General features: G+C 44.7%; 1 long non-coding RNA gene across 1 annotated transcript; it reads right to left on the bottom strand.

Annotated features, from left to right (window-relative positions):
* Positions 1–5052: 5052 nt before the first annotated feature.
* LOC130083796 (uncharacterized) lies at positions 5053–5551 on the bottom strand. The gene is made up of 2 exons (XR_008806871.1): positions 5372–5551; positions 5053–5268 (listed from the first exon to the last, which is right to left on the bottom strand). It is a non-coding gene; the product is annotated as an uncharacterized LOC130083796 (long non-coding RNA).
* Between the last annotated feature and the right edge of the window lie 15423 nt (positions 5552–20974).

The following is a 20974-nucleotide window of genomic DNA, read 5'->3' as shown; positions in this document are numbered from 1 at the left end:
AACATAAGCAAGCACAACACTGATAATAAGATAATAAGCAGCAAATCAGCATTAGAATGATTTCTGAAGGATCATGTGACACTGAAGATTGGAGTAATGATGCTGAAAATTCAGCTTTGCCATCACAGGATCAAATTATATTTTAAAATACAAAACAGTTCTTTTAAATTGCAAATAATGTTTCACAATATTACTGTTTTTACTGTATTTTTGATCATATAAATGCAGCCTTGGTGAGCAGAAGACTTAAAAAAAAATATTACTGACCACAAACATTTGAACGATAGTGTAAGTACTGTATGTGAATATTAAAATATGAGACACACACAAAAAATAGTTAAATAAAATGTGTTGCAACACTCCATGATCTACTTTATGTTTCCCTTTTTGTTCCCGGAGAACCGCAAGTTTCCTGAGCTGTTTTTGTCAGAAACTGGCTACTTTGTTTAAAATACATTTTACGATGCATTACTGCATGTGTCCTATGCAGTCTCACGCTCTCACGGGGGTCGCATGTTTCTGAGCTCCTGAATGCTGCATTAAAACGAACATCTGAGCTGCTCAGTCAAGGGAAGGACATTGCATTAAATGTGGTTAACAGATGAAATAAGCTATCCCATGGTTCCCCATGTGAGACCAAATCAATGATTAAACTGCGTGCTTCACATAGGCCATTCTCACGCAATGACAAGACCTCTGGATTCTCTCCAACGACACTTGATTAACAGGAAAAAAAGAAAAACTCCTGAAAGCATCATATTGGGAATATGCTTTTCCTGATTCCCCCTGAAAATAATTCCCCTTGACTGAAAGGAAGGTTGTGCTCTCACTGATCTGTACTTTCGATGCTTTTTGCTTAAATCCCTATTCTATACAAGGAGATGAGAGGCTGCATAAAAAATTTCATTAAAGAGATTGTTTTTAGATTGTTCTAATGTATCTGCAGCTGCAGGGAGTAAATCTTCCTATAAGCCGCCAACATGCACCTGAGTTATTTCTTCACAATATAAATCTGATTAAATCTGGACCGACGGACATGTATCATCCTCTTCCATCATGTACAAATCAGAATGAGTAACGTCATCAAAACTGGTACAATTTTGCCACCATATTGTTGTGATGCCCAACTAATCTCTAATCTGTCAAATAGTCAATGATATACAAGCTAAATAAAATTGGTCCCAGAATCGATCCCTGTGGGACTCCAGTACTACAATCAAGAAATGATGAGCATATATCATTGATTCTTATACATAGTTTCCTTAAGATTAAATATGATTCCATCCATGATAATAAAAGCCCCACAATAGAATTCTATTGCATTATACATCTAATGTTGATTAATGAGATTAATTAGAATTAGTACAAGCTCTAGTCAAGGCTTATTGCTGCTTTATGGTCTTTATCTGTCAGATGTGTCACCTTTATTTATAAATGGCTATGACCCGAGGTTGTTTTGTCACTCTTTTTCTTGTCACCCTGGCTGTGAAGCAAGCACTAGACGACATCTATCTTGAGTGTGTAGAAACCCTGGGAGGTATTCTGCCTCGTTCCTAATTACGGCTGATTAAAGTGACATTTTGTCACCCTTGTGTCTGCTGACATCAAACAGCAGGATTGTGAACAAGACCAGGGCTTTTCACCTTGCATTCTCTCTCATTCAGGGCGAGTCAGAATAAAAGCACCGATGCTCACAATACAAGACGGCTCGGCGTTAACTGTGAATGTGGCATCTCTGAACTCCGGTTCAGCATATGTCACGGTCTACTCCTTTAGTTGGAGTAAATGCAGCTTTGTGCGAAAGAAAAACTCGCTTTGGAGTGAAGCAAGCTGTTCATCACTTTTAAAGATTTAAGTCATGAGTCTGAAATAGAAATAAAAAACTCAATGTGTTAAATTGGAAATGAGTCACTCATCCTTTGAACTCAAAACATCAGGACAAATTTTTTTTTGTTAAAATATGTGTTCATTTTGATGGACTCATGGGAAACCTTTACAGCTGAGCATAAGGAGACCAATCTATAATAATTGGTCTCCCATGAATTTTATTTTAAGCATTATATGGATTTTTTTTTTTGTATTTACTTATTTATGTTGTAATGTTTACAGCTATCAAATAGTAAAATTATTGTATTTAAATGTGTCCCAAATTTTGGTGACAGGGTTTTGAATACATTTTCTCTATTCATATAAGTTGAGAAATTAATGATTAAATACTAAATTAAATACTACTAATTTAAATACACGTATATATATATATATATATGATCATTAGATAAACATTATTGGCTAAACATATTTACAAATATATATATAGTTATTTATGTTATGTCTTAATGTTATTAATATTATAAAATATTAAATACATGCAATTTAAATATTTTTAGTTGATCAAAATTGATGGTTAAACACCTTTCACTGACCATTTGTTAAAAAATATATATATATATAGAAATTATTTTCTGACATAAAAAAAAATCTAAACTGGAACAGATGGACACAAATGCTATTTTTTAAGAGATGTATATGCTTTCCCTGTTAAAAGTAAAATAGGGATTCACAGACGACTTGGATTCCCACATAATTATCCACTTGTCAGCGCATGAGTTTCATTCGACTCTAATTGGGCCAGTCACTTCAATGTCAGAGGTATACTAACGTGGCTGTAGATTGTCAAAGAACCAAACGCTCATACATTCCCATTACATTTCTGACTGAGAGACCTCACTGAGCCTTTGGCCGCAAAAGAGAAGTTACACTTTAAAAAAAGGCAAAAAACTTTGACCTGAGTTCAACTACCATTTCGCTAGTGGAACTCAATGATAAATGATAAGCACTTTGCATATTGGAGTGTTTGTTTCCTGGGATGCGCGAGGGCTGTTTGCTGTGGGGATTTCAGACTGTGAGCGTGACCTCCAAACTCTCTCTCTCTGCCCTTCACACGCCAGCACATCGGGAGACTGGCCGAGGCCAGACTAATCAAAAATGCATGATATCAAAGCAAACTCATCCTCTGCCGCTAAGCAGGGTCCCATTTGAAGATTTGCTTTTATGAGGCACAGAATGGCCTTTACATATATGAATTTCCACTCTCATGTCTGTCGTGGATTAGATCATCTCTTAGAGTGTTTTTAAAGCTTTAAGCTCTGGTTAGATTGAATGTGATTTACACAAAGTTGGATGGTAATGCCAAGTATTCATTCAATTTCATTCTTTAACACACATTATTGTCAATGCTCAAAGTTAACAGATAGATGGATAGATAGACAAATAGATTGATTGATTTCCTTAATGACCAATACAATCTACCAAGTCTCTGTTTAAGAGCAAATTTTTGGGGAGTTAAATAATGGCCCAAATACCAGTAAATTGTAGCGCAAACCTTAGTAAATCACCTTGCATGATTCATTTAAATACTCTCCTCCCATAAATGTTGTGTCTAAAATGGAAACTCCTACAAATGCATATGCAGTAAGCTCAGCCACAAAAATAACTATACACGTCTTTCAGCGCTAATTTTTCACTGCATGACTTTAGTAAATCCTGACAGTAGTTTTTTAACGCCAAAGAGGGTTTGCGCTGGCGTAAATCAGTTAGTAAAATTAGTAAAGCTGTTAGTAAATCTGGCCCTAATATTAAAGAAACTACTGTTCCATACCATACGTCGTCTTCTTCATTCTTTTATGGTTTGTGACCCTTTAAAAAGGCTGAAAATTCCTTCATTATTTTAGGAATGGAATAAATGAATATGGTTCATTTTAGATTTCAAAACAAATCTATGAGAAACCACTTCTCTAATAATGTATTATAATGTCATCAAGCGACAGTTTGCAGGCGTAAAATGAGAGTCCTTCTCACAGAATTCCCATTTGTTCATTTTATGACATAAAAGTCAAGGACGTGCTGATTTGTGCATTTTCATGATGTACATTTCACCTGCATGTGCACTTCCATTTGGAAACACTACAAGTTCTCTTAAAAGAAAACACAACCCATTTTGCAAACCGTGTGCGAGGAGCAGTACGGACAGAAACGCAAGTAACAGGGAATCTCATTATTTCACGTGGACTTTTATGGGGCAAGTCAAAATGCTTCGCCCCGCTTGCCTGTATGTGACATTTCCCTCTCTCATTAATGAGACGTTCCGTCAGAGCCGAGCCTGTGCTGAGAGCAGCAGACCTGGCAGAGTTTGGCCCGAGGGCCTGTTTCCTTACTGTTCACATATTTACCAACGTGAAATATTCCAGCGCTGTTTCATTCGATAAGGCCAAACGTGTGCTCAGCGCTCCCAGCCAGTAAAAGCCATCGCTGCGGAGAAAGAGAAACAAAACAGCTTTGAGTCACAGCAATTTGAACCACAAAACCGTGCAGATGCGCTTATGATGAAGCTGGGCTGCTAATATGAGCTAATTTGTGGGGTCAGCTGATTAAAAAAGTTTAGGATTGTACTTTTGCCATTAGGATGCACAGATACAATGAACAGCCTTTTATTTTAGCCATTGACACGGCAAAACTCAGTATTCGAGTTAAACACCTACTCCTGTCCTGTTTTCCAGTATAAATATCTAAACATTCTTAAATCAAGATACATTTACTTGAGATGCTAAATTATGCAATGTTAAGTTTTGTTTTCTGAAAAAAAAAAAATATCAAAATTAAGTACGTTTTTGCTGAAAACAAAGTCTATTTTTCTGAACCCACTGGCAGATATTTTTCCGGTAACGCTTTAGATTACAGCCCGGAAAGTACTGTGTAATTAAGAGGAATTTACAGTGTAACTTTCTGTAATTATAGTGTACCTATAAAGTACTTACATGTAAGTATAAGGGAACAATATGTAAAGTTTGGGGAATAAAGGGGTAACAACCAGGAGAAATAAACAAATATTTATACTGTAAGTATTATAGAACTAAGGGGTACTTATTCTACTATTATGATATAACAATCTTACATTTGGGAGCAATTTAACGAGAACATACACTGCGTACCTTTTAGTAATAATTGTGTACCAAGGCAATACATAGGCTTTTTAAAAATGACAGTACATATCTATTTTCTTTTCTTTTTTTTTATAGCAAAAGTGCAGATGTTTAAGTTTGGGCTAACATGTTTCAATGCAAGAAAAGCTAAGACTATTGCAATTTTTTTTAATATACTGGGAAATATATCTGGTTTCATGTGGTTACAGGGTAAGTGGTGCTTGTATAATAAATAAAGGTTTCCGAGTCAGTGATATAAGATTGTGTATGCATTTTTATTGTACTTACCCTGTAACTACATGGAACAAGAGGGTAACAAGCACCACTTTAATTTACAGCCCGCAATGTCACACTTACCCTGTAACTACATGAAACAAGAGGGTAACAAGTACCACTACATGAAACAAGAGTATCTTTCCCCAATATTTAAGCAAAAGTTGCAATAGTTTTCGTTTTCAGTGCACTTTTGTTAAAAAGATTACTTTATAAATGCATAGATATGTACCCTGTAATTTTTAAAAAGCCTATACAGTATGCTGGTTTACCATTATTTCAAAAAGGTATGTTCTTGCTAAATTGCTCCCAAATGTAAGATTGTTATATCATAAAAGTAGAATAAGAACCCCTTAGTTCTATAATACTTACAGTATAAATATTTTTATATGTTACCCCTTTATTCCCCAAACTTAAAATATTGTTCCCTTATACTTATATTGTAAGTACGTTATAGGTACACTATAATTACCGAAGGTTACACTGTAAAATCGCTTTAATTACGCAGTACTTTCCGGGCTGTAATCTAAAGCGTTACCATTTTTTCTTGTTTAAAGCATAAACTCACTTCATTTTGATAAATTTTTCGCAAAACAAGACTTATCTCATTTGTCAAATTTTGCTTCTCAAGTAAATGTGACTTGATTTAAGAATGCGTAAAACAAGACAAAAATAACGAGTGTGTTCCCTTTCGAGGGAACTCGAACTGCGTCGGTGACGACACTAGGGGAACGCCCTTCAGCGTAGCACGTCTGAATTTATGAATGAAACCGAATCCAATCCTATTGGCGTTGCGTGATGACGTAGCGTGTGACGGCATAAGCGGATGTGTACAAAAGCACGCCGGCACACAGAAAATGTCAGCTTTTTGCTATTCAGCAAGCGCTCTGTGTTGTGTTGAAATCAGTTTGTCCTATTTGGTGTTGTTTGTCTCAGTTCTGATCTATTTTGAGAATGAGTGAGCAGTTTAAAAATTGTGTGTTCCCGTGCCCTCGCTTTATCACGGCTGGGGACACACACGAGATGTGTGTGGCTTGCTTAGGAATGCAGCACGCCCAAGCAGCTCTCGAGGGGGCTGCTTGCGGCCACTGTGATTCTCTTTCTATGAGAGTGCTGCGTTCCCGTCTGGCTTTATTTTCTGAGGATGGCCAGATGCGCGCTCCCCGCGGTTCAGGTCCCGCATCTGCCGAGGCGATGCGGCGACTTAGATCGTGGGGTTCGCAAAGGGAGCTTTCAGAGGGGGTCGGGACTGCCGAGGCACTTTCCCGATCCTCATCTGAAAGCTCAGATTCCCCTATCCCCCGTTCGGGAGCCCGCTCCGCGGCTTCTCCCGTTCGGGATGTAGACCCAGTGCTGCAGCTGTCTGATTCCGAGGAATTAGATGTGCTCAGCATTGTGGAGGGGGATCTGCATGAAGCACACACACACACACAAACTGCGCCCAGCTATAATGAGCTTTTGGAGGTGGTGACACGGGCTGTGACTAAACTACATATTAGTTGGCCACAGGAGAGGCAGGAAGAGCGAGTCAGAAGTAAACTCGACGAGCGCTTCCTGCAGCACCGTGCACATCCTCCACGACGGTCTCTACCATTCTTCCCGGATTTACACAACGAGTTGTGTAAATCCTGGAACAGGCCCTTTTCAGCGCGCCTGTCTAACCCCCCGATGTTGAACTATAGTGACATTATGGGGGTTAGAGAGAATGGTTATGGAACGATGCCTCGGGTTGAGGAAGCTTTAGCCAGTTACCTCTCACCCGATCTTGCATCGTCCCTTAAGACGCCGGCGTTGCCCTCCAAGCCATGTCGCACTACATCTGCGTTGGTGGGCAGAGCCTATATGGCGGCAGGTCGGGCTGGTGCGAGCCTGCACACGATGGCCATTCTGCAGGCGTACCAGGCCGACCTCTTAAAAGACATGGACCAGGGCGAGGGTCCTACTAGGGAGGATGTTGCCGAGCTTCGTAAAGCCACAGACTTGTCTCTCCGGGTTACCAAGGAGACGGCCCGCGCCATCGGCCGCTCCATGTCAGCTCTGGTAACCACGGAGAGGCATCTGTGGCTTAATCTCTCTGGCATCAAGGAGAAGGACAGGGCTTTTCTTCTTGATGCACCCATTTGTACCTCTGGTCTGTTCGGCGAGGCGGTTAATGCTGTCGTCGACAGATTTCAGGACACTAAAAAGCAGAGTGAAGCGTTTAGGCAATATCTCCCTCGCCGGTCGAGGTCTAGGAAGTCGGCTGCTAGAGGGTCAAAACAGCCACAGCCGTCATCCAGCTCCTATCGCCAGGGCCAAAGAGGGAGTGTCGCTTCTAGAGGTCCCCCTCAAGCAGCTTGGGACCCTAGGCAGCGCTCTCACCCACAGCCTGCTGGAAGGACGGATCTGAGGACCGTCATCCAGTCCAGGAAGGCGAAGGGAAAGAGGTCCTAACTCCTGTGGGACCTCCAAGGGCCGCCCCCCCCGAGAGAGAGCGACCGAGGTCCCCTCTCTCGTCGGGCCCTCAGGAAGCTGGCGTCAGTATCCCGCCGTCTCTGACGCATCGGGACGCGCCAGCTTCCAGCGAGCACACGCTGTCTTTTCTGCCCCAAAGGCTTGCAGTCAGACAGCGTTCGCGCTCGCACACTGTGGGTCGTTGTCGGTTTTCCCCTGCCGGTCTTCCGCTTCAGGGTGCCGCCAAGGGCTTACACAAAACACTGGACACCAGCCCCGAGGGGCTGGTTCCCTTGGTGAATTTCGCAGAGGCATGGCAAAACCTCACGAATATTTCTCCATGGGTCCTGCGCACTGTGGAAATTGGGTACAGACTACAGTTCCAGGTCCGCCCACCGAAATTCAACGGGGTGGTCTGGACGTTAGTGCGCCCAGAGCAGGGTCTGGTGTTGGGACAGGAAGTCAACTCGCTGCTAGAAAAAGGGGCCATAGAGCGTGTTCCCCCACTAGTCAGAGAGTCCGGGTTCTACAGCCGGTACTTCATAGTTCCAAAGAAGGATGGAGGGTTGCGTCCAATTTTAGATCTGAGGCATCTGAATCGGTCTCTGAGGAGATTCAGGTTCAAAATGCTCACTATTCCCATTATCGTGAATCAAATCCAATCCGAGGATTGGTTTGTCACGATAGATCTAAAAGACCCCTACTTCCACATCTCCATCCTTCCATCTCACAGGAAGTTCCTGAGGTTTGCTTTCGGGGGCGAAGCTTACCAATATCGGGTTCTTCCGTTCGGCCTAGCACTCTCCCCTCGCACCTTTACCAAGTGTATGGATGCAGCTCTAGCACCCCTGAGGCTCGAGGGCATCAGGGTGCTCAATTACATCGACGACTGGTTAATACTGGCACAGTCGAGAGAGCTGGCGATTCGGCATCGAGATGTCGTCCTCGCCCACATCCAGAGCCTGGGGTTGAGACTCAACACGAAGAAGAGCGTGTTGACACCAGCCCAGAGAACCACGTTCCTGGGAGTGGTGTGGGACTCAGTCACGATGCAGGCACAATTGTCTCCTGCTCGGATCGAGTCTATCCTGACCTCAGTGTCCAGGATAAAGCTAGGCCAGGCCGTCACTGTCAAACACTTTCAGAGAGTGTTGGGTCTAATGGCAGCAGCGTCCAGCGTGATACCTTCTGGCCTGCTGCACATGAGAGCCCTGCAGTGGTGGTTAAGAGCCAAGGGGTTTTCCCCGAGGGGAAATCCATTCCGCTTGATAAGGGTTACGCGCAGATGCCTTCGTTCCCTATCAATTTGGAAGAAGCCTTGGTTCTTGTCCCAGGGTCCCAGGCTGGGAGCGTCGTGTCACCGGATATCTATTTCGACAGACGCCTCCCTCACGGGCTGGGGCGCGGTCATGGACGGCCGTTTTACGAGAGGTCTCTGGCAGGACCAACATTCCTCTTGGCACATAAATTGCCTAGAAATGTTGGCGGTGTTCCGGGCTCTGAGGAGCTTTCTGCCAGACCTCCATGGTCGCCATGTCCTAGTAAGATCCGACAACATGTCGGTGGTATCTTACTTAAATCATCAGGGGGGTCTGAGGTCGCGCCCTCTGTGCAGACTGGCGCATCAGATCCTCCTGTGGTCCCAGCGGAGACTGTCGTCTCTCAGGGCGATGTATGTCCCGGGGGACCAGAACCAGGGAGCAGACATGCTGTCGAGGCAGGGGCTGAGGCCCGGGGAATGGAGACTCCACCCCGAGGTGGTGGAGTTAGTATGCGAGAGGTTTGGCCCAGTGGAAGTGGACCTATTTGCGTCTCGAGAGACGACACACTGTCCACTGTGGTTCTCCCTCACACATCCAGCCCCGCTGGGGTTGGATGCCATTGTGCAGACGTGGCCGAGGCTGCGTCTGTACGCCTTTCCCCCAATCGCTCTGCTCCCAGCAGTTCTGGAAAGGGTCCGTCAGGACGGAGTCAGCCTACTATTAGTAGCCCCGTTTTGGCCGGCCCGAGTATGGTTCTCGGACATCATCTTGCTTCTGGCAGGCCCGCCATGGCAGATCCCTCTGAGGAGGGACCTGTTGTCTCAGGCGGGGGGCTCAGTTCTCCACCCTCGGCCCGAGCTGTGGAAACTGTGGGACCTGGCAGTGGTGCTCGAAGGGCTGGCCGAGGCCCCCTTCGAACCATTGGAGTCGGCTGAGGCCAAGAACCTGACCTTCAAGGTGGTCTTTTTGTTGGCTATTACTTCTCTGAGGAGGGTAGGAGATCTCCAGGCGCTCTCTATTTCCAATGAGTGCTTGGAGTTTGCTCCCGGCAACATTAAGGCCATCCTTCACCCCAGGCCTGGCTATTTGCCCAAGGTGCCATCTAATGTGGCACGGCCTTTGGTTCTGCAGGCATTTCATCCTCCGCCTCATGTGACGGCGGATGAGGAGAGACTTCATCTGCTCTGCCCTGTCAGAGCACTTCAGTATTACATCCAGAAGTCCTCCTCATGGCGGAAGTCGGACCAGTTGCTGGTGTGTTTTGGGTCTCCCAAGAAGGGGCTTCCCGCCTCTAAGCAGACCATCAGCAACTGGATCGTTCAGACTATTTCCCTGGCCTATCAGGTGCGCAATTTGCCTTCACCTATGGCCGTGAGGGCTCACTCCACCAGAGGCATGGCGTCCTCTAGAGCCCTCCTTTCAGGGGTTTCTATCCATGACATATGTGAGGCGGCTGGCTGGGCCACTCCGCACACATTCATGAGGTTTTACAGTCTGGACCTTCCCTCTACACCCGGTGCACGAGTGCTTTCGTCCTAAGTTGTGCCTGAAGACAGCTTCACACTAGGATGAGCGGGGTTCGTTGTGGCATAGTGGGTATCTCGTTCCCCTAGTGTCGTCACCGACGCAGTTCGAGTTCCCTCGAAAGGGAACGTCTCGGGTTACGTATGTAACCCTTGTTCCCTGAGAAAGGGAACGAGACACTGCGTCGGTTCGCCACACCTCACCCTGCTTGGAGCACTTGCTTCATAGCAAAAGCTGACATTTTCTGTGTGCCGGCGTGCTTTTGTACACATCCGCTTATGCCGTCACACGCTACGTCATCACGCAACGCCAATAGGATTGGATTCGGTTTCATTCATAAATTCAGACGTGCTACGCTGAAGGGCGTTCCCCTAGTGTCGTCACCGACGCAGTGTCTCGTTCCCTTTCTCAGGGAACAAGGGTTACATACGTAACCCGAGACGTTTTTCCTTCAGTGGACACGCTGTAAATAAAAACCACAGGTGCATTTTTCGAAAAGAGAAAATTAAGGGCTTATCAAACACTTGAAAACAACACTCAAATTGTTGTCTGTTGCAAAAGGGAAGATAATTGGTTAATTAAATTAGCTTGCTTCATAAGTACAGCTAAACGGACGCAAACTGCAAAGTCAAGCACAGCCACAATCTCTAATTACAGTACTCTGTTTACTCCGAGACAGCAATGCATTTTACTCTCTTTACATTTACAGACTGAGCGATGGGATTTTACAAATATACTGATTACATTGCAAAGCATATACTCTTTAGTTAAAGCTCATTTAAATAATATATTTATCGCATGCTGTAATGAAATCACTCAATTTATGAGCGTCGAGCAAGAGAGGTTGACAGAGAGAGAAAGAGACTGAGAGGGAAGGTTCTCATGGGATAAACACAGACAGCAGTCTGGCTTTAACAGAGATTTCTGACTTTCATAATTTAAGCAACATTCTCCGGCATTTCCCTGAAACAGCAAATCTCAATTTCAGGCTATACATATATGTTTCATTATTTGACTCTCTGTGGCCTCAGTTTCTCTGCTATGCAATAATGCACTGGAGCTGATATATTGTATTGTGTGGCTCATCTGGCTCATGCCGTATCGCACGTTCACTCCTCGCACCAATGAAACGCAGCGTGGGTGTGTGAATGAATGATGGTCTAGAACCACAAACATGAATGAGGCTGCCAGCAAAATTAAGACATCTGAGGCTTTTGGAGTCAAAGCATTTGTTGGTCATGGAATATTACATACTTACAAAGTTGTGTTCGAAACACCCATTCAGTCCATTTATTTACTCACCCTCATGTCGTTCCAAACCAATATGACTTCCTTTCTTTAACTTTTTCATAGAATAGTGAATATTTTGTTTGTGAATCATGCTATTTTGTTGGTTTATCTACTTTCAATCATGACAACTCTCTGAATCAACACAGTCTCATCCCAAGGCGTCATCTAACTGACGCTTCTGACCATGCGTCAACATGCCGACGCACACACCACCCCCCAAACGTCAACATGAGACGCTCATCCTCGGGCGTCATCAAATGCCGCGCACCCTTTAGCGTCAGTTAGATGACGCTTCCGTTATGGGTAGGTTTAGGTCTGGGGTAGGGTTAGGATTAGACCACTAGGAGGCGCGTCTCATATTGACGCTCAAGGGGTACCCTGTGCGTCGGCATATTGACGCATGGCCAAACATGGTCAAAAGCGTCAGTTAGATGACGCCTTGGGTGTGAGACTGGGCTGTCTGAATAGGTTTAGCATGTCATTGAATATGTTTGGTCTTGGCGAATTAGATCTGCTACGCTGATGGACTTGCTACTGCTAACAGATAGACAGACACACACGCTGATGTGAGCATGTGAGATATGCTGCTGCTGCATAAATAGACACACATAAATCTTGTAGCAGATCTAGGCAGGTGGAGCTGGGGAAGGTTTCAGAGGAACTCTGATAGTGTGCTGCAGGACTAGCTTACAGCAAACAATGAACCTGACTATTGAAATGTTGAGCAAGCAATCTCATTGGCTGCAGGATCAGCAGAGGCCAATCAGATTGTGCCATGTAACTTCTAAGTATAATGAAGATTGCAGATTGAATGTAAAGGTCTAATCAGTCTGCACCCTAGTTTCATGACTGAACCAGATATTTATTTAACATGTTTTATTATTACATTTTATTTAACATTTAAATATTTTATATATGATATACAGGAAAAAAAGTGTAAAAAGTCAAAACACTGATATGATCGCTCCTTACTCACCCTCACGTTGTTCTCAACCTGTATGACTTTCTTCTGTAAAACACAAAGAAAAAATAATTTATTATTTATACAAAATGTAATAATTTAATTTACTTATTTACTACTTATTATTTCTTAAATGTACTATTGATTTATTTTATTTTATTTATTAAAAATGTTATTTATTTAAATGTACTTTGAAATGTTGGCATAAAAAGTCAAAAACAAAGGGTTTTATCAAAGTTGTTTCAAAGGCGACAACCACAAAAACCAAAAGGGTTATTCACAAAGCGATTTGTAGCGACAAAGTGGTAGGACATTGTTCATTTTTAATGAGAGTTAGAAATTGCTGGTTGACATTTACGATAGAGACAACCGGCGATGCGACAGAGTTAAAGAGTATATGCAAATCAATATGCACTGACCACCAATGGGAGTGCAGATGGCGAGCCACTGCCTGATTCTGTTGGATAACGAGTATAAAACCAACAGGACACTAATTCAGTGAGCTCCAATGATTCTTATTATAAGGAAAAGTATGAGTTCATTCCTCCTAACTTCCGAAAAACAAAATTCAGTCAATAAGTCAATATAAATAAAACTGACTCAACTTAAATTATGACAATATGACAGTATATTTCAAGTTCAAAAACTTCTAAGTAAATACATTTGCAGATATAAAATCTCCCAGTTCCTGCCGTGACATGTTTCCTGACAGATAATGAACAGAAAACCAGTCTTCTGATCAAATTTCTAACACACCAAACCTATCCCATCTCCTTTCTGATATAAAACTCTCAATGCTTCCCAACAGTGCCAAGTGTGACTCAGTTTCTACCATGAAAGTTCTAATCCGTGTCTTGTGTGATTTTCAGGTTGCTGTGACACAGAGTTAAAGGTCAGGCATAGAGCTTGTACTCTGTGGCAGCAGTGTGAGTTTGTCCCTCAGGCTTTCTGAATCCAGTAGGTGGCATTTAGCTTGTTCTCACTTGCTGTGTGACTCCATGTTCTCATATTCCAACAATATCACTCTTCCAAAGAAAGATCAGCGGGTCTCCGTGGCACCACCAGGACTCTGGGCTCTCTGAGTCACTGAAAGCCCCAAAAGGTCTTGCCTCTTTGAAAAGCCGGATTGGAGCGAGTGCAACATCGGGGGCATGGGAGGCTGGACTTCTGCTGTCCGAGGCTTTCTTGCGCTCAAGAGGGGGTTTGTTCTGTGGAATAAAAGGAAGTCAGGCCCTTGCATTAAAGCCACTGGAGACTTTTGATTTGCTGCTTTTTAAACACCAGATAGAAGGGTTTTGGTCAATACAGAGTTGTTTTCTTTTCCTTCTTTTTTAACTCTTAGTTATCCGAGTGATTCTTGTGCTGTGTAAGTGGATCGGTAGATAGCTTTCATGGTCGACACCAGGAGAACAAGACAATAAGACAAAAAGAGAGTCTGAAATGTCAAAAATGCTGCCTTATTAGAGCAGAAAGGGATTCATGGAAGTCAGAATTGAATGATTGCGTAACATGCCGTCTTCTTAAATGCCTCCATCTGGTTCATTTTTGAAGGCAGACGTAGCTTCACCGCCAACGATAACCCACAATCTGCTTTGTGTGTGATTTGGCGGCTGATCTAAATAATGAAATTTGTGTCTGACGGGGAGACTTTATATATACAGCTGTGACAGTATGATTTTGAGATCTATTTCCCATTTTTTCCCACAACTGAGGGACTTAAATTATTACAAAAGGTGAAAACCTTTTTCACCTGGCACTGATGCTCCAGAAAGAAACGCGATGCATGAAAGGGTTAGTTCACCCAAAAATGAAAATTATGTCAGTAATTATGTTAAATACTATGTTGTATTGTCCCGTATATTGTATTATCCAACCCCGTAAGACTTTGGAGAAAAAAAAGTTTGTCTTCATTTTCTTTAATTAAACCTTTCTCAGCCTCTGGAATGACTTCACCTCCTCCATCTACCCGCTCCATTTTTGGATGTAACACCCACTTCCCACAATCCAATAATTTGCAAATGGATAAAATTAAGTCCCATACTTCTTTTTTCACATTTAATATCTTCTTTCACTCAGAAATGTCACGTTACAGAAGTAAGAGACTTTAAGAGGTACAAAAATGCTGTCTCACATACTACCGAGACTAGGAACGGAGGCTGCCGGCAAGTAGATTTCAGCCTGAATCAAGATGCCATAGATTCAACAGTGACAAGTCCTTGCACATTCAGAGGGTGAACTGCCTAGCGCATCTTTTAATCAGCTTCTTGTTCTGCTTGCACATGCCCTGCTATGGTTTAGATGCTTATCACTTCTCCCATCTATTGAATTCTAATGGGACATTTAAATCTAAAGACCTCCGTCTTAAATCAGGTAGTGTGAACCGATTACGTCAGGCGGATCGAGCTAAGCGCTGAGACGGGCTCCCGTCCCACAGAGTCAGCCCGCATTTGACTTTCTCATTTCCTGCAAATAGTGCAGGCTCTGCTTTGAACCCCTCCTAATACAGCGGCCCACTTGCATTTGAATAGGTGGTTCAGTTCACCTAGTGACATTGTTTTATTCAGTCAAATATATTGAATTATGGTATACAATACCTCATTTCCTTTAACTTTTTCAAGTGCTAGTGCACAATCCCAGCTAACAAAAATATATTCTAAGAACGTTTTGCTAACGTTCCCATTTAGTTAAGAATATGCTATTTCTGAATGTTCCCTGAACTTTCAAAATGCCCCGTTTTTTAAATGTTTTACAAACATTTGTATTATTTTGCAAACATCATGGGAATGTTACTTTTGAACGTTCCCTAAACATTCTAACGATTACACTTAAAAAAAAAAACGTTAGATGAACGTCCAACTATAACGTTTCAGAAAAAAATCTCCATGAACGATGTATAAATAACGTTGTTTTGCTATCATTTTGAGAATATTATTAAAAGACCATGATAACTATGAACAAACATTCTATAAACATTACTGGAAAGAAATTTAAATAACTTTGAGAGAACCTTGCCAGAACGTTAGCTAACGTTCTGGGAACGTTCCCTGTTAGCTGGGATGATGTTACACTAAATACTGCTAATACAGTGTTTCTTCCCATTGATTGCCATAACATACTTTACGGAATAAACAGACAAACAAATGCTGGGTAAAAAAAAAAAAACCCAAAAAACATTTATTTCCAAAACAGTACTCACATGCAAAGTGTCATCATGTAACATCAATGTAGCATACTAATCTTTAAAATATTTATTATGGAATAATTGACTTTGGCTGTTTTTATAACTGTTTCTACTTTTCCCCCCTCTCAAATCAGACTATAGCCATGCTTTATTAGCTCTGCACATATCGGTTGAGTTCAGGTGAAGAAAATAAATAAATGGTGTCTCTAGTTACAAAAAGACACAGGTGTACTGATTGCCTTATTACAATGAGCTGTGGGAAATTATTCCTGCTGTTCGCCACCTTGTTGTTAAAAACAGCTTCAATTAGAACAGGGACATAAATTAGGCCCCAATGAAAACGATATCTTTAAAACGGCTTCATCTCAGCTTTGTTCTGCTCTTTATTTATTACAGTACAGTTTATGTGTGCAGGATGCTAGTTTGGTGTATTGATTCAGACACCTTTAGTGATTTATGGGTTAAATATTAATATTTAATATTAATATTGATTTTTATATTTTTGGTCACATGTCACCTAAGGTGAGTGTGAGAGTGTCAGATGAGTCCTTACTATATGGGGCACCAGCCAAGGAATTCCACCTTCCACCAATCATGGAAGATTGTTGACTGAATTAGAATTATATCAATTGGAGGAAGTTCGTCATCTGACCAACCTGAAGGATTTGTGAGATATCGTTAACTTAGAGACTCTTACTGTATTATCAACACAAGGGAGACACAAGTGTAATAAAAGTATTTTATTTACAAAAGGATAGACAAGAGTAACTAACAACAACTGAATGGATAAAGTGCAAAACGATTGATAAATGCAAGTGACTGAGTTGGATGTTACTATAGCAGTTACAAGTTATCTTATAGAAAGATAAACTGTAGTTCCACCTGATGACGTGCTGAGTCCGAGCGGCAACGTCTTCCACTTGTTGAGCTGGGCTGCATTCCAGTGGGAAGAAAGGAGTTGGAATCCGTTTCACAGCCTTGTACACAAAGTACTTGTGAACGTTGAACTCCTGGAGCACAGAGCAGGTCCTTATTCTGGTACACACAGATGAAGAAGCCTTGAAGTTGAAGGTTCTAACGTCTTTGCAGACGATCCTTATACTCTGGAACACGCAGATGGAGGATCCTTGAAGAGAAGATTCTGAAGTTGGTGTAGAAGATCTGGGCAATCTGGAACACGCAGATGGAGGATCCTTGAAGAGAAGATTCTGAAGTTGGTGCAGAAGGCGCTAAGCTTGTGGTTTATGTCTCTGTTGCTTTCAAACTCCCCAAATTCACTTCTTGCAGAACTTCTTTGTTTCTTTCTTTCAAGAGGGAGAAAGAAACAGCTTGTTCCTTCAGCCCAGTGCATCTTGGAGCTGGAAACTCTTGGGACTGGAACCAGGGACTGGAGCTGGAACTCCGAACTGGAACCCATAACTGGAAACTCTGAACTGGAACCAGAACTCCGAACTGGAACGAACAACTCTCTGTCTCAGAGATAACCTTTTAATCTCTCCTTAGAAGGAGGGAATTGCAAATTGGCACCTATTACCTTTTGTGTGTCCATTTTGTGTAGAAAATCCATCATCTGGCAAAACTGGTTTGGTGAGTCTGAAAGTCTGTGGTCATTCACACCTTGGTCTCAGGACTGAGGGACTGGGGTGAACAATGGCAAATGGTGATGGGATCAGTCTGTGATCAATGGCATGCTAATGTCATCATTCTCCACAAATGGTACCCGGCAATTGTCTTTGGAGGCTTATCTCCTAGCCCACCTTAGTTCCCTTTCGAGGGAACTCCAACTGCGTCGAATGACACTTTGGGGGAACGCCCCTCAGCGTAGCGCCTCTGAAGCATGAATAAAACTGAGCCGATCTCCGATTGGTGCAACGTCATGACGTAGTGTGTGACGACACACAGGCGGAACTATAAAGGCACGCCGGCAAAACAAAATGTCAGCTTTCTGTTCTTCAGCAAGCGCTATTTGTGACTGTCTGTCCTATTTATTGTTGTCTGTTTGAAAACTGAGTAGAATGGCGAGTGTGAGCTTCAGAAAGTGTGTGCATCCTTGCCCTCGTTACATCACGGGCGGGGACACACACCGACTGTGCACGCATTGTTTGGGAATGCAGCACGCGCAGGCAGCTCTCGAGGGGGCTGCTTGCGAGGATTGTGATAAGATGACAATCCGTGTGCTGCGTTCCCGGCTGGCTATCTTCGACGAAGATGGTCAGCCTCGCGAGTCCCGTGGTGCGGGACCCGCGTCCGCTGAGGCAGCGCGGCGACGCTCTTCATGGGGCTCGCAAATGGATCTGTCCGGGGATCCCGAGGCTGCTGAGGCACCTTCTCGGGATTCATCGGGCAGTTCCGATGTCCTCGAGCCTCGCGCAGAAGCCCGCCCCGCGGCTTCTTCTGCGCCTGCCGCAGAAGAAGCGCCCCGCGGCTTCTTGCGCCCCGGAAGCTCGCGCAGATGCCCCTGCGCCCCGCGGCTTCTTCTGCGCCTGCCCCGCGGCTTCTTCTGCGCCTGCCGCGGGGCGGGCTTCTGCGCGAGTCGAGGATCCGATGCTCGAGCTGTCTGCCTCCGAGGAGGTAGACATGCTCAGCATCGAGGGCGGGGATTTCGGGGACGACTCGCCGCCCCGTGTCCCCGCGTATGAGGAGTTGGTGGAGGTTGTTTCCCGTGCAGTGGCCCATTTAAATATCACATGGCCACAAGATAAGCAGGAAGCGCATACTAAAAGTAAGCTGGATGAGCGCTTCCTGCAGCACAGGGAACAACCTCATCACCGGGGCTTGCCATTTTTTCCCGATTTGCACAACGAGTTGTGTAAATCGTGGAAGAAACCGCATTCCTCTCGTGTTTCCAATCCCCCTGTGTTAAATTACAGTAACATCATGGGGGCACGAGAGAACGGTTATGGGATGATGCCGCGGGTTGAACAGCCATTAGCTAACTATTTATCTCCCGAATCGGCATCATCCCTTAAAGCCCCGGTGCTGCCCACTAAGCCATGTCGAGACACATCTTTGCTGGTGGGCAGGGCTTATATGGGTCGGTCGCTCCATGGCGGCAATGGTGGTCTCGGAGAGGCACCTATGGTTAAACCTGATGGGCATCAAGGAGAAAGACAGGGCTTTCCTTCTTGATGCCCCGATTTCGCCTTCTGGTCTGTTCGGCGACGCCGTTAATACCGTCGTCGACAGATTTCAGGAGGCGAAAAGGCAATCAGCGGCCTTCAAACAATATCTCCCTCGCCGCTCGGTGTCCAAGAAGTCTGCCCCCAGTGGGCAGCCGCAGCCACAGCCATCCTCCAGCTCCTCTGCCTATAGACAGGCCCAAAAACAGAGCGTTGCGTCTAGAGCCCCCCCTCAAGGAGCCTGGGGGCCTAGACAGCGCGCTCAGGCGAAGCCTCAGCAGAAGCAGGGTGACCTGAGGGCCGTCCTGCAGGCTAAAAAGGCTTCGTCTAAGAGGTCCTAGCTGGTCTAGGATCTCTGCGGGCTCCGTGAAGGAGACGACCTCGGAAATCGATGTTGCTCTCCCGCTGTTAAACACCCTTCGGGACACATCGGTATCCAGCGAACGCAGGCTGCACTGTCCGCCCCACAGGCTTGCGGTCAGGCAGCATTCGCGTCCGCCCATCGAGAATCGTTTTCGGTTCAGCCCTGCCAGGAATCCGCTTCAGGGGGCCGAGAACGAATCCCGATTAATACCCGAAGCCAGGCTCGAGAGCCTGGTTCCCTTGGTAAAATATTTCGATGCATGGAAAAATCTGGCGAATATTTCTCCTTGGGCCCTGCGCACCATTCAAAATGGGTACAGGCTGCAGTTCAGTTCCCGCCCACCCAGATTCAACGGGGTGGTCTGGACTGTAGTCGACCCAGTGCAGGGTCGGGTATTGGAACAGGAAGTAAACTCCCTGCTGGCAAAGGAGGCTATAGATCATATTCCTCCACCGGACAGGGAGTCCGGGTTTTACAGCCGCTACTTCATAGTTCCCAAGAAGGATGGGGGTTGCGTCCAATTATAGATCTCAGGCACCTGAACCGTTCTCTGAGGAGATTCAGGTTCAAGATGCTCACTATTCCCATTATCGTGAGTCAAATTCAGTCCGAGGATTGATTTGTCACGATAGATCTAAAGGACGCATACTTCCACATATCCATCCTTCCATCTCACAGGAAGTTCCTGAGGTTCGCTTTCGGGGGCGAAGCGTACCAATATCGGGTTCTTCCGTTCGGCCTAGCTCTCTCCCCTCGCACATTTACCAAATGTATGGATGCAGCTCTGGCACCGCTGAGGCTTCAGGGCATCAGGGTGCTCAATTATATCGACGACTGGCTGATTTTAGCACAGTCACAGGAGCTGGCGGTTCGGCATCGAGATGTCGTCCTCGCCCACGTCCAGAGCCTGGGGTTGAGACTCAACACGAAAAAGAGCGTGTTGACACCAGCCCAGAGAACCACGTTCCTGGGAGTGGTGTGGGACTCGGTCACGATGCGGGCACAATTGTCTCCCGCGCGGATCGAGTCCATCCTGACCACAGTGTCCGGGATGAGGCTAGGCCAAGCCATCACTGTAAAGCACTTCCAGAGAGTGTTGGGGCTCCGACATAATTTTGCTCCTGGACGGCCCTCCATGGGAGATTCCCATCAGGAGGGACCTGCTGACACAGGCAGAGGGCTCAATATTTCACCCTCGGCCCGAGTTATGGAAACTGTGGGTCTGGCCCCTGAGGGGGCACAGTACCTAGAGGCCGGCCTATCAGCTGGAGTAGTGGAGACCATACTCAGCTCTAGAGCTTCATCCACGAGGAAATTGTACGGCTTAAAGTGGAATGTCTTCTGTGGAATGTTTGGTGTAGGGAGCGTGAGGTGGACCCAGTTAACTGCCCAGTGGCTTCAGTGCTGGAGTTTCTCCAAGATCGCTTCTCCACTGGTCTTACCCCGTCCACACTCAAGGTGTACGTGGCTGCCATTGCGGCTTTCCACGCTCCTCTGAGTGATGGGCCTCTGGGGAGACACCAATTGGTTGTACGTTTCCTCCGTGGGGCTTGGAGGATGAGACCTGCGGCTCGTACCAGTGTTCCCA

The sequence above is a fragment of the Rhinichthys klamathensis genome, unplaced genomic scaffold (assembly GCF_029890125.1).
Source record: "Rhinichthys klamathensis goyatoka isolate OS25496 unplaced genomic scaffold, OSU_Roscu_1.1 h1tg000059l_1, whole genome shotgun sequence".
NCBI classification, from domain to species: domain Eukaryota; kingdom Metazoa; phylum Chordata; class Actinopteri; order Cypriniformes; family Leuciscidae; genus Rhinichthys; species Rhinichthys klamathensis.
This window is presented reverse-complemented; position numbering and strand designations above follow the sequence as displayed.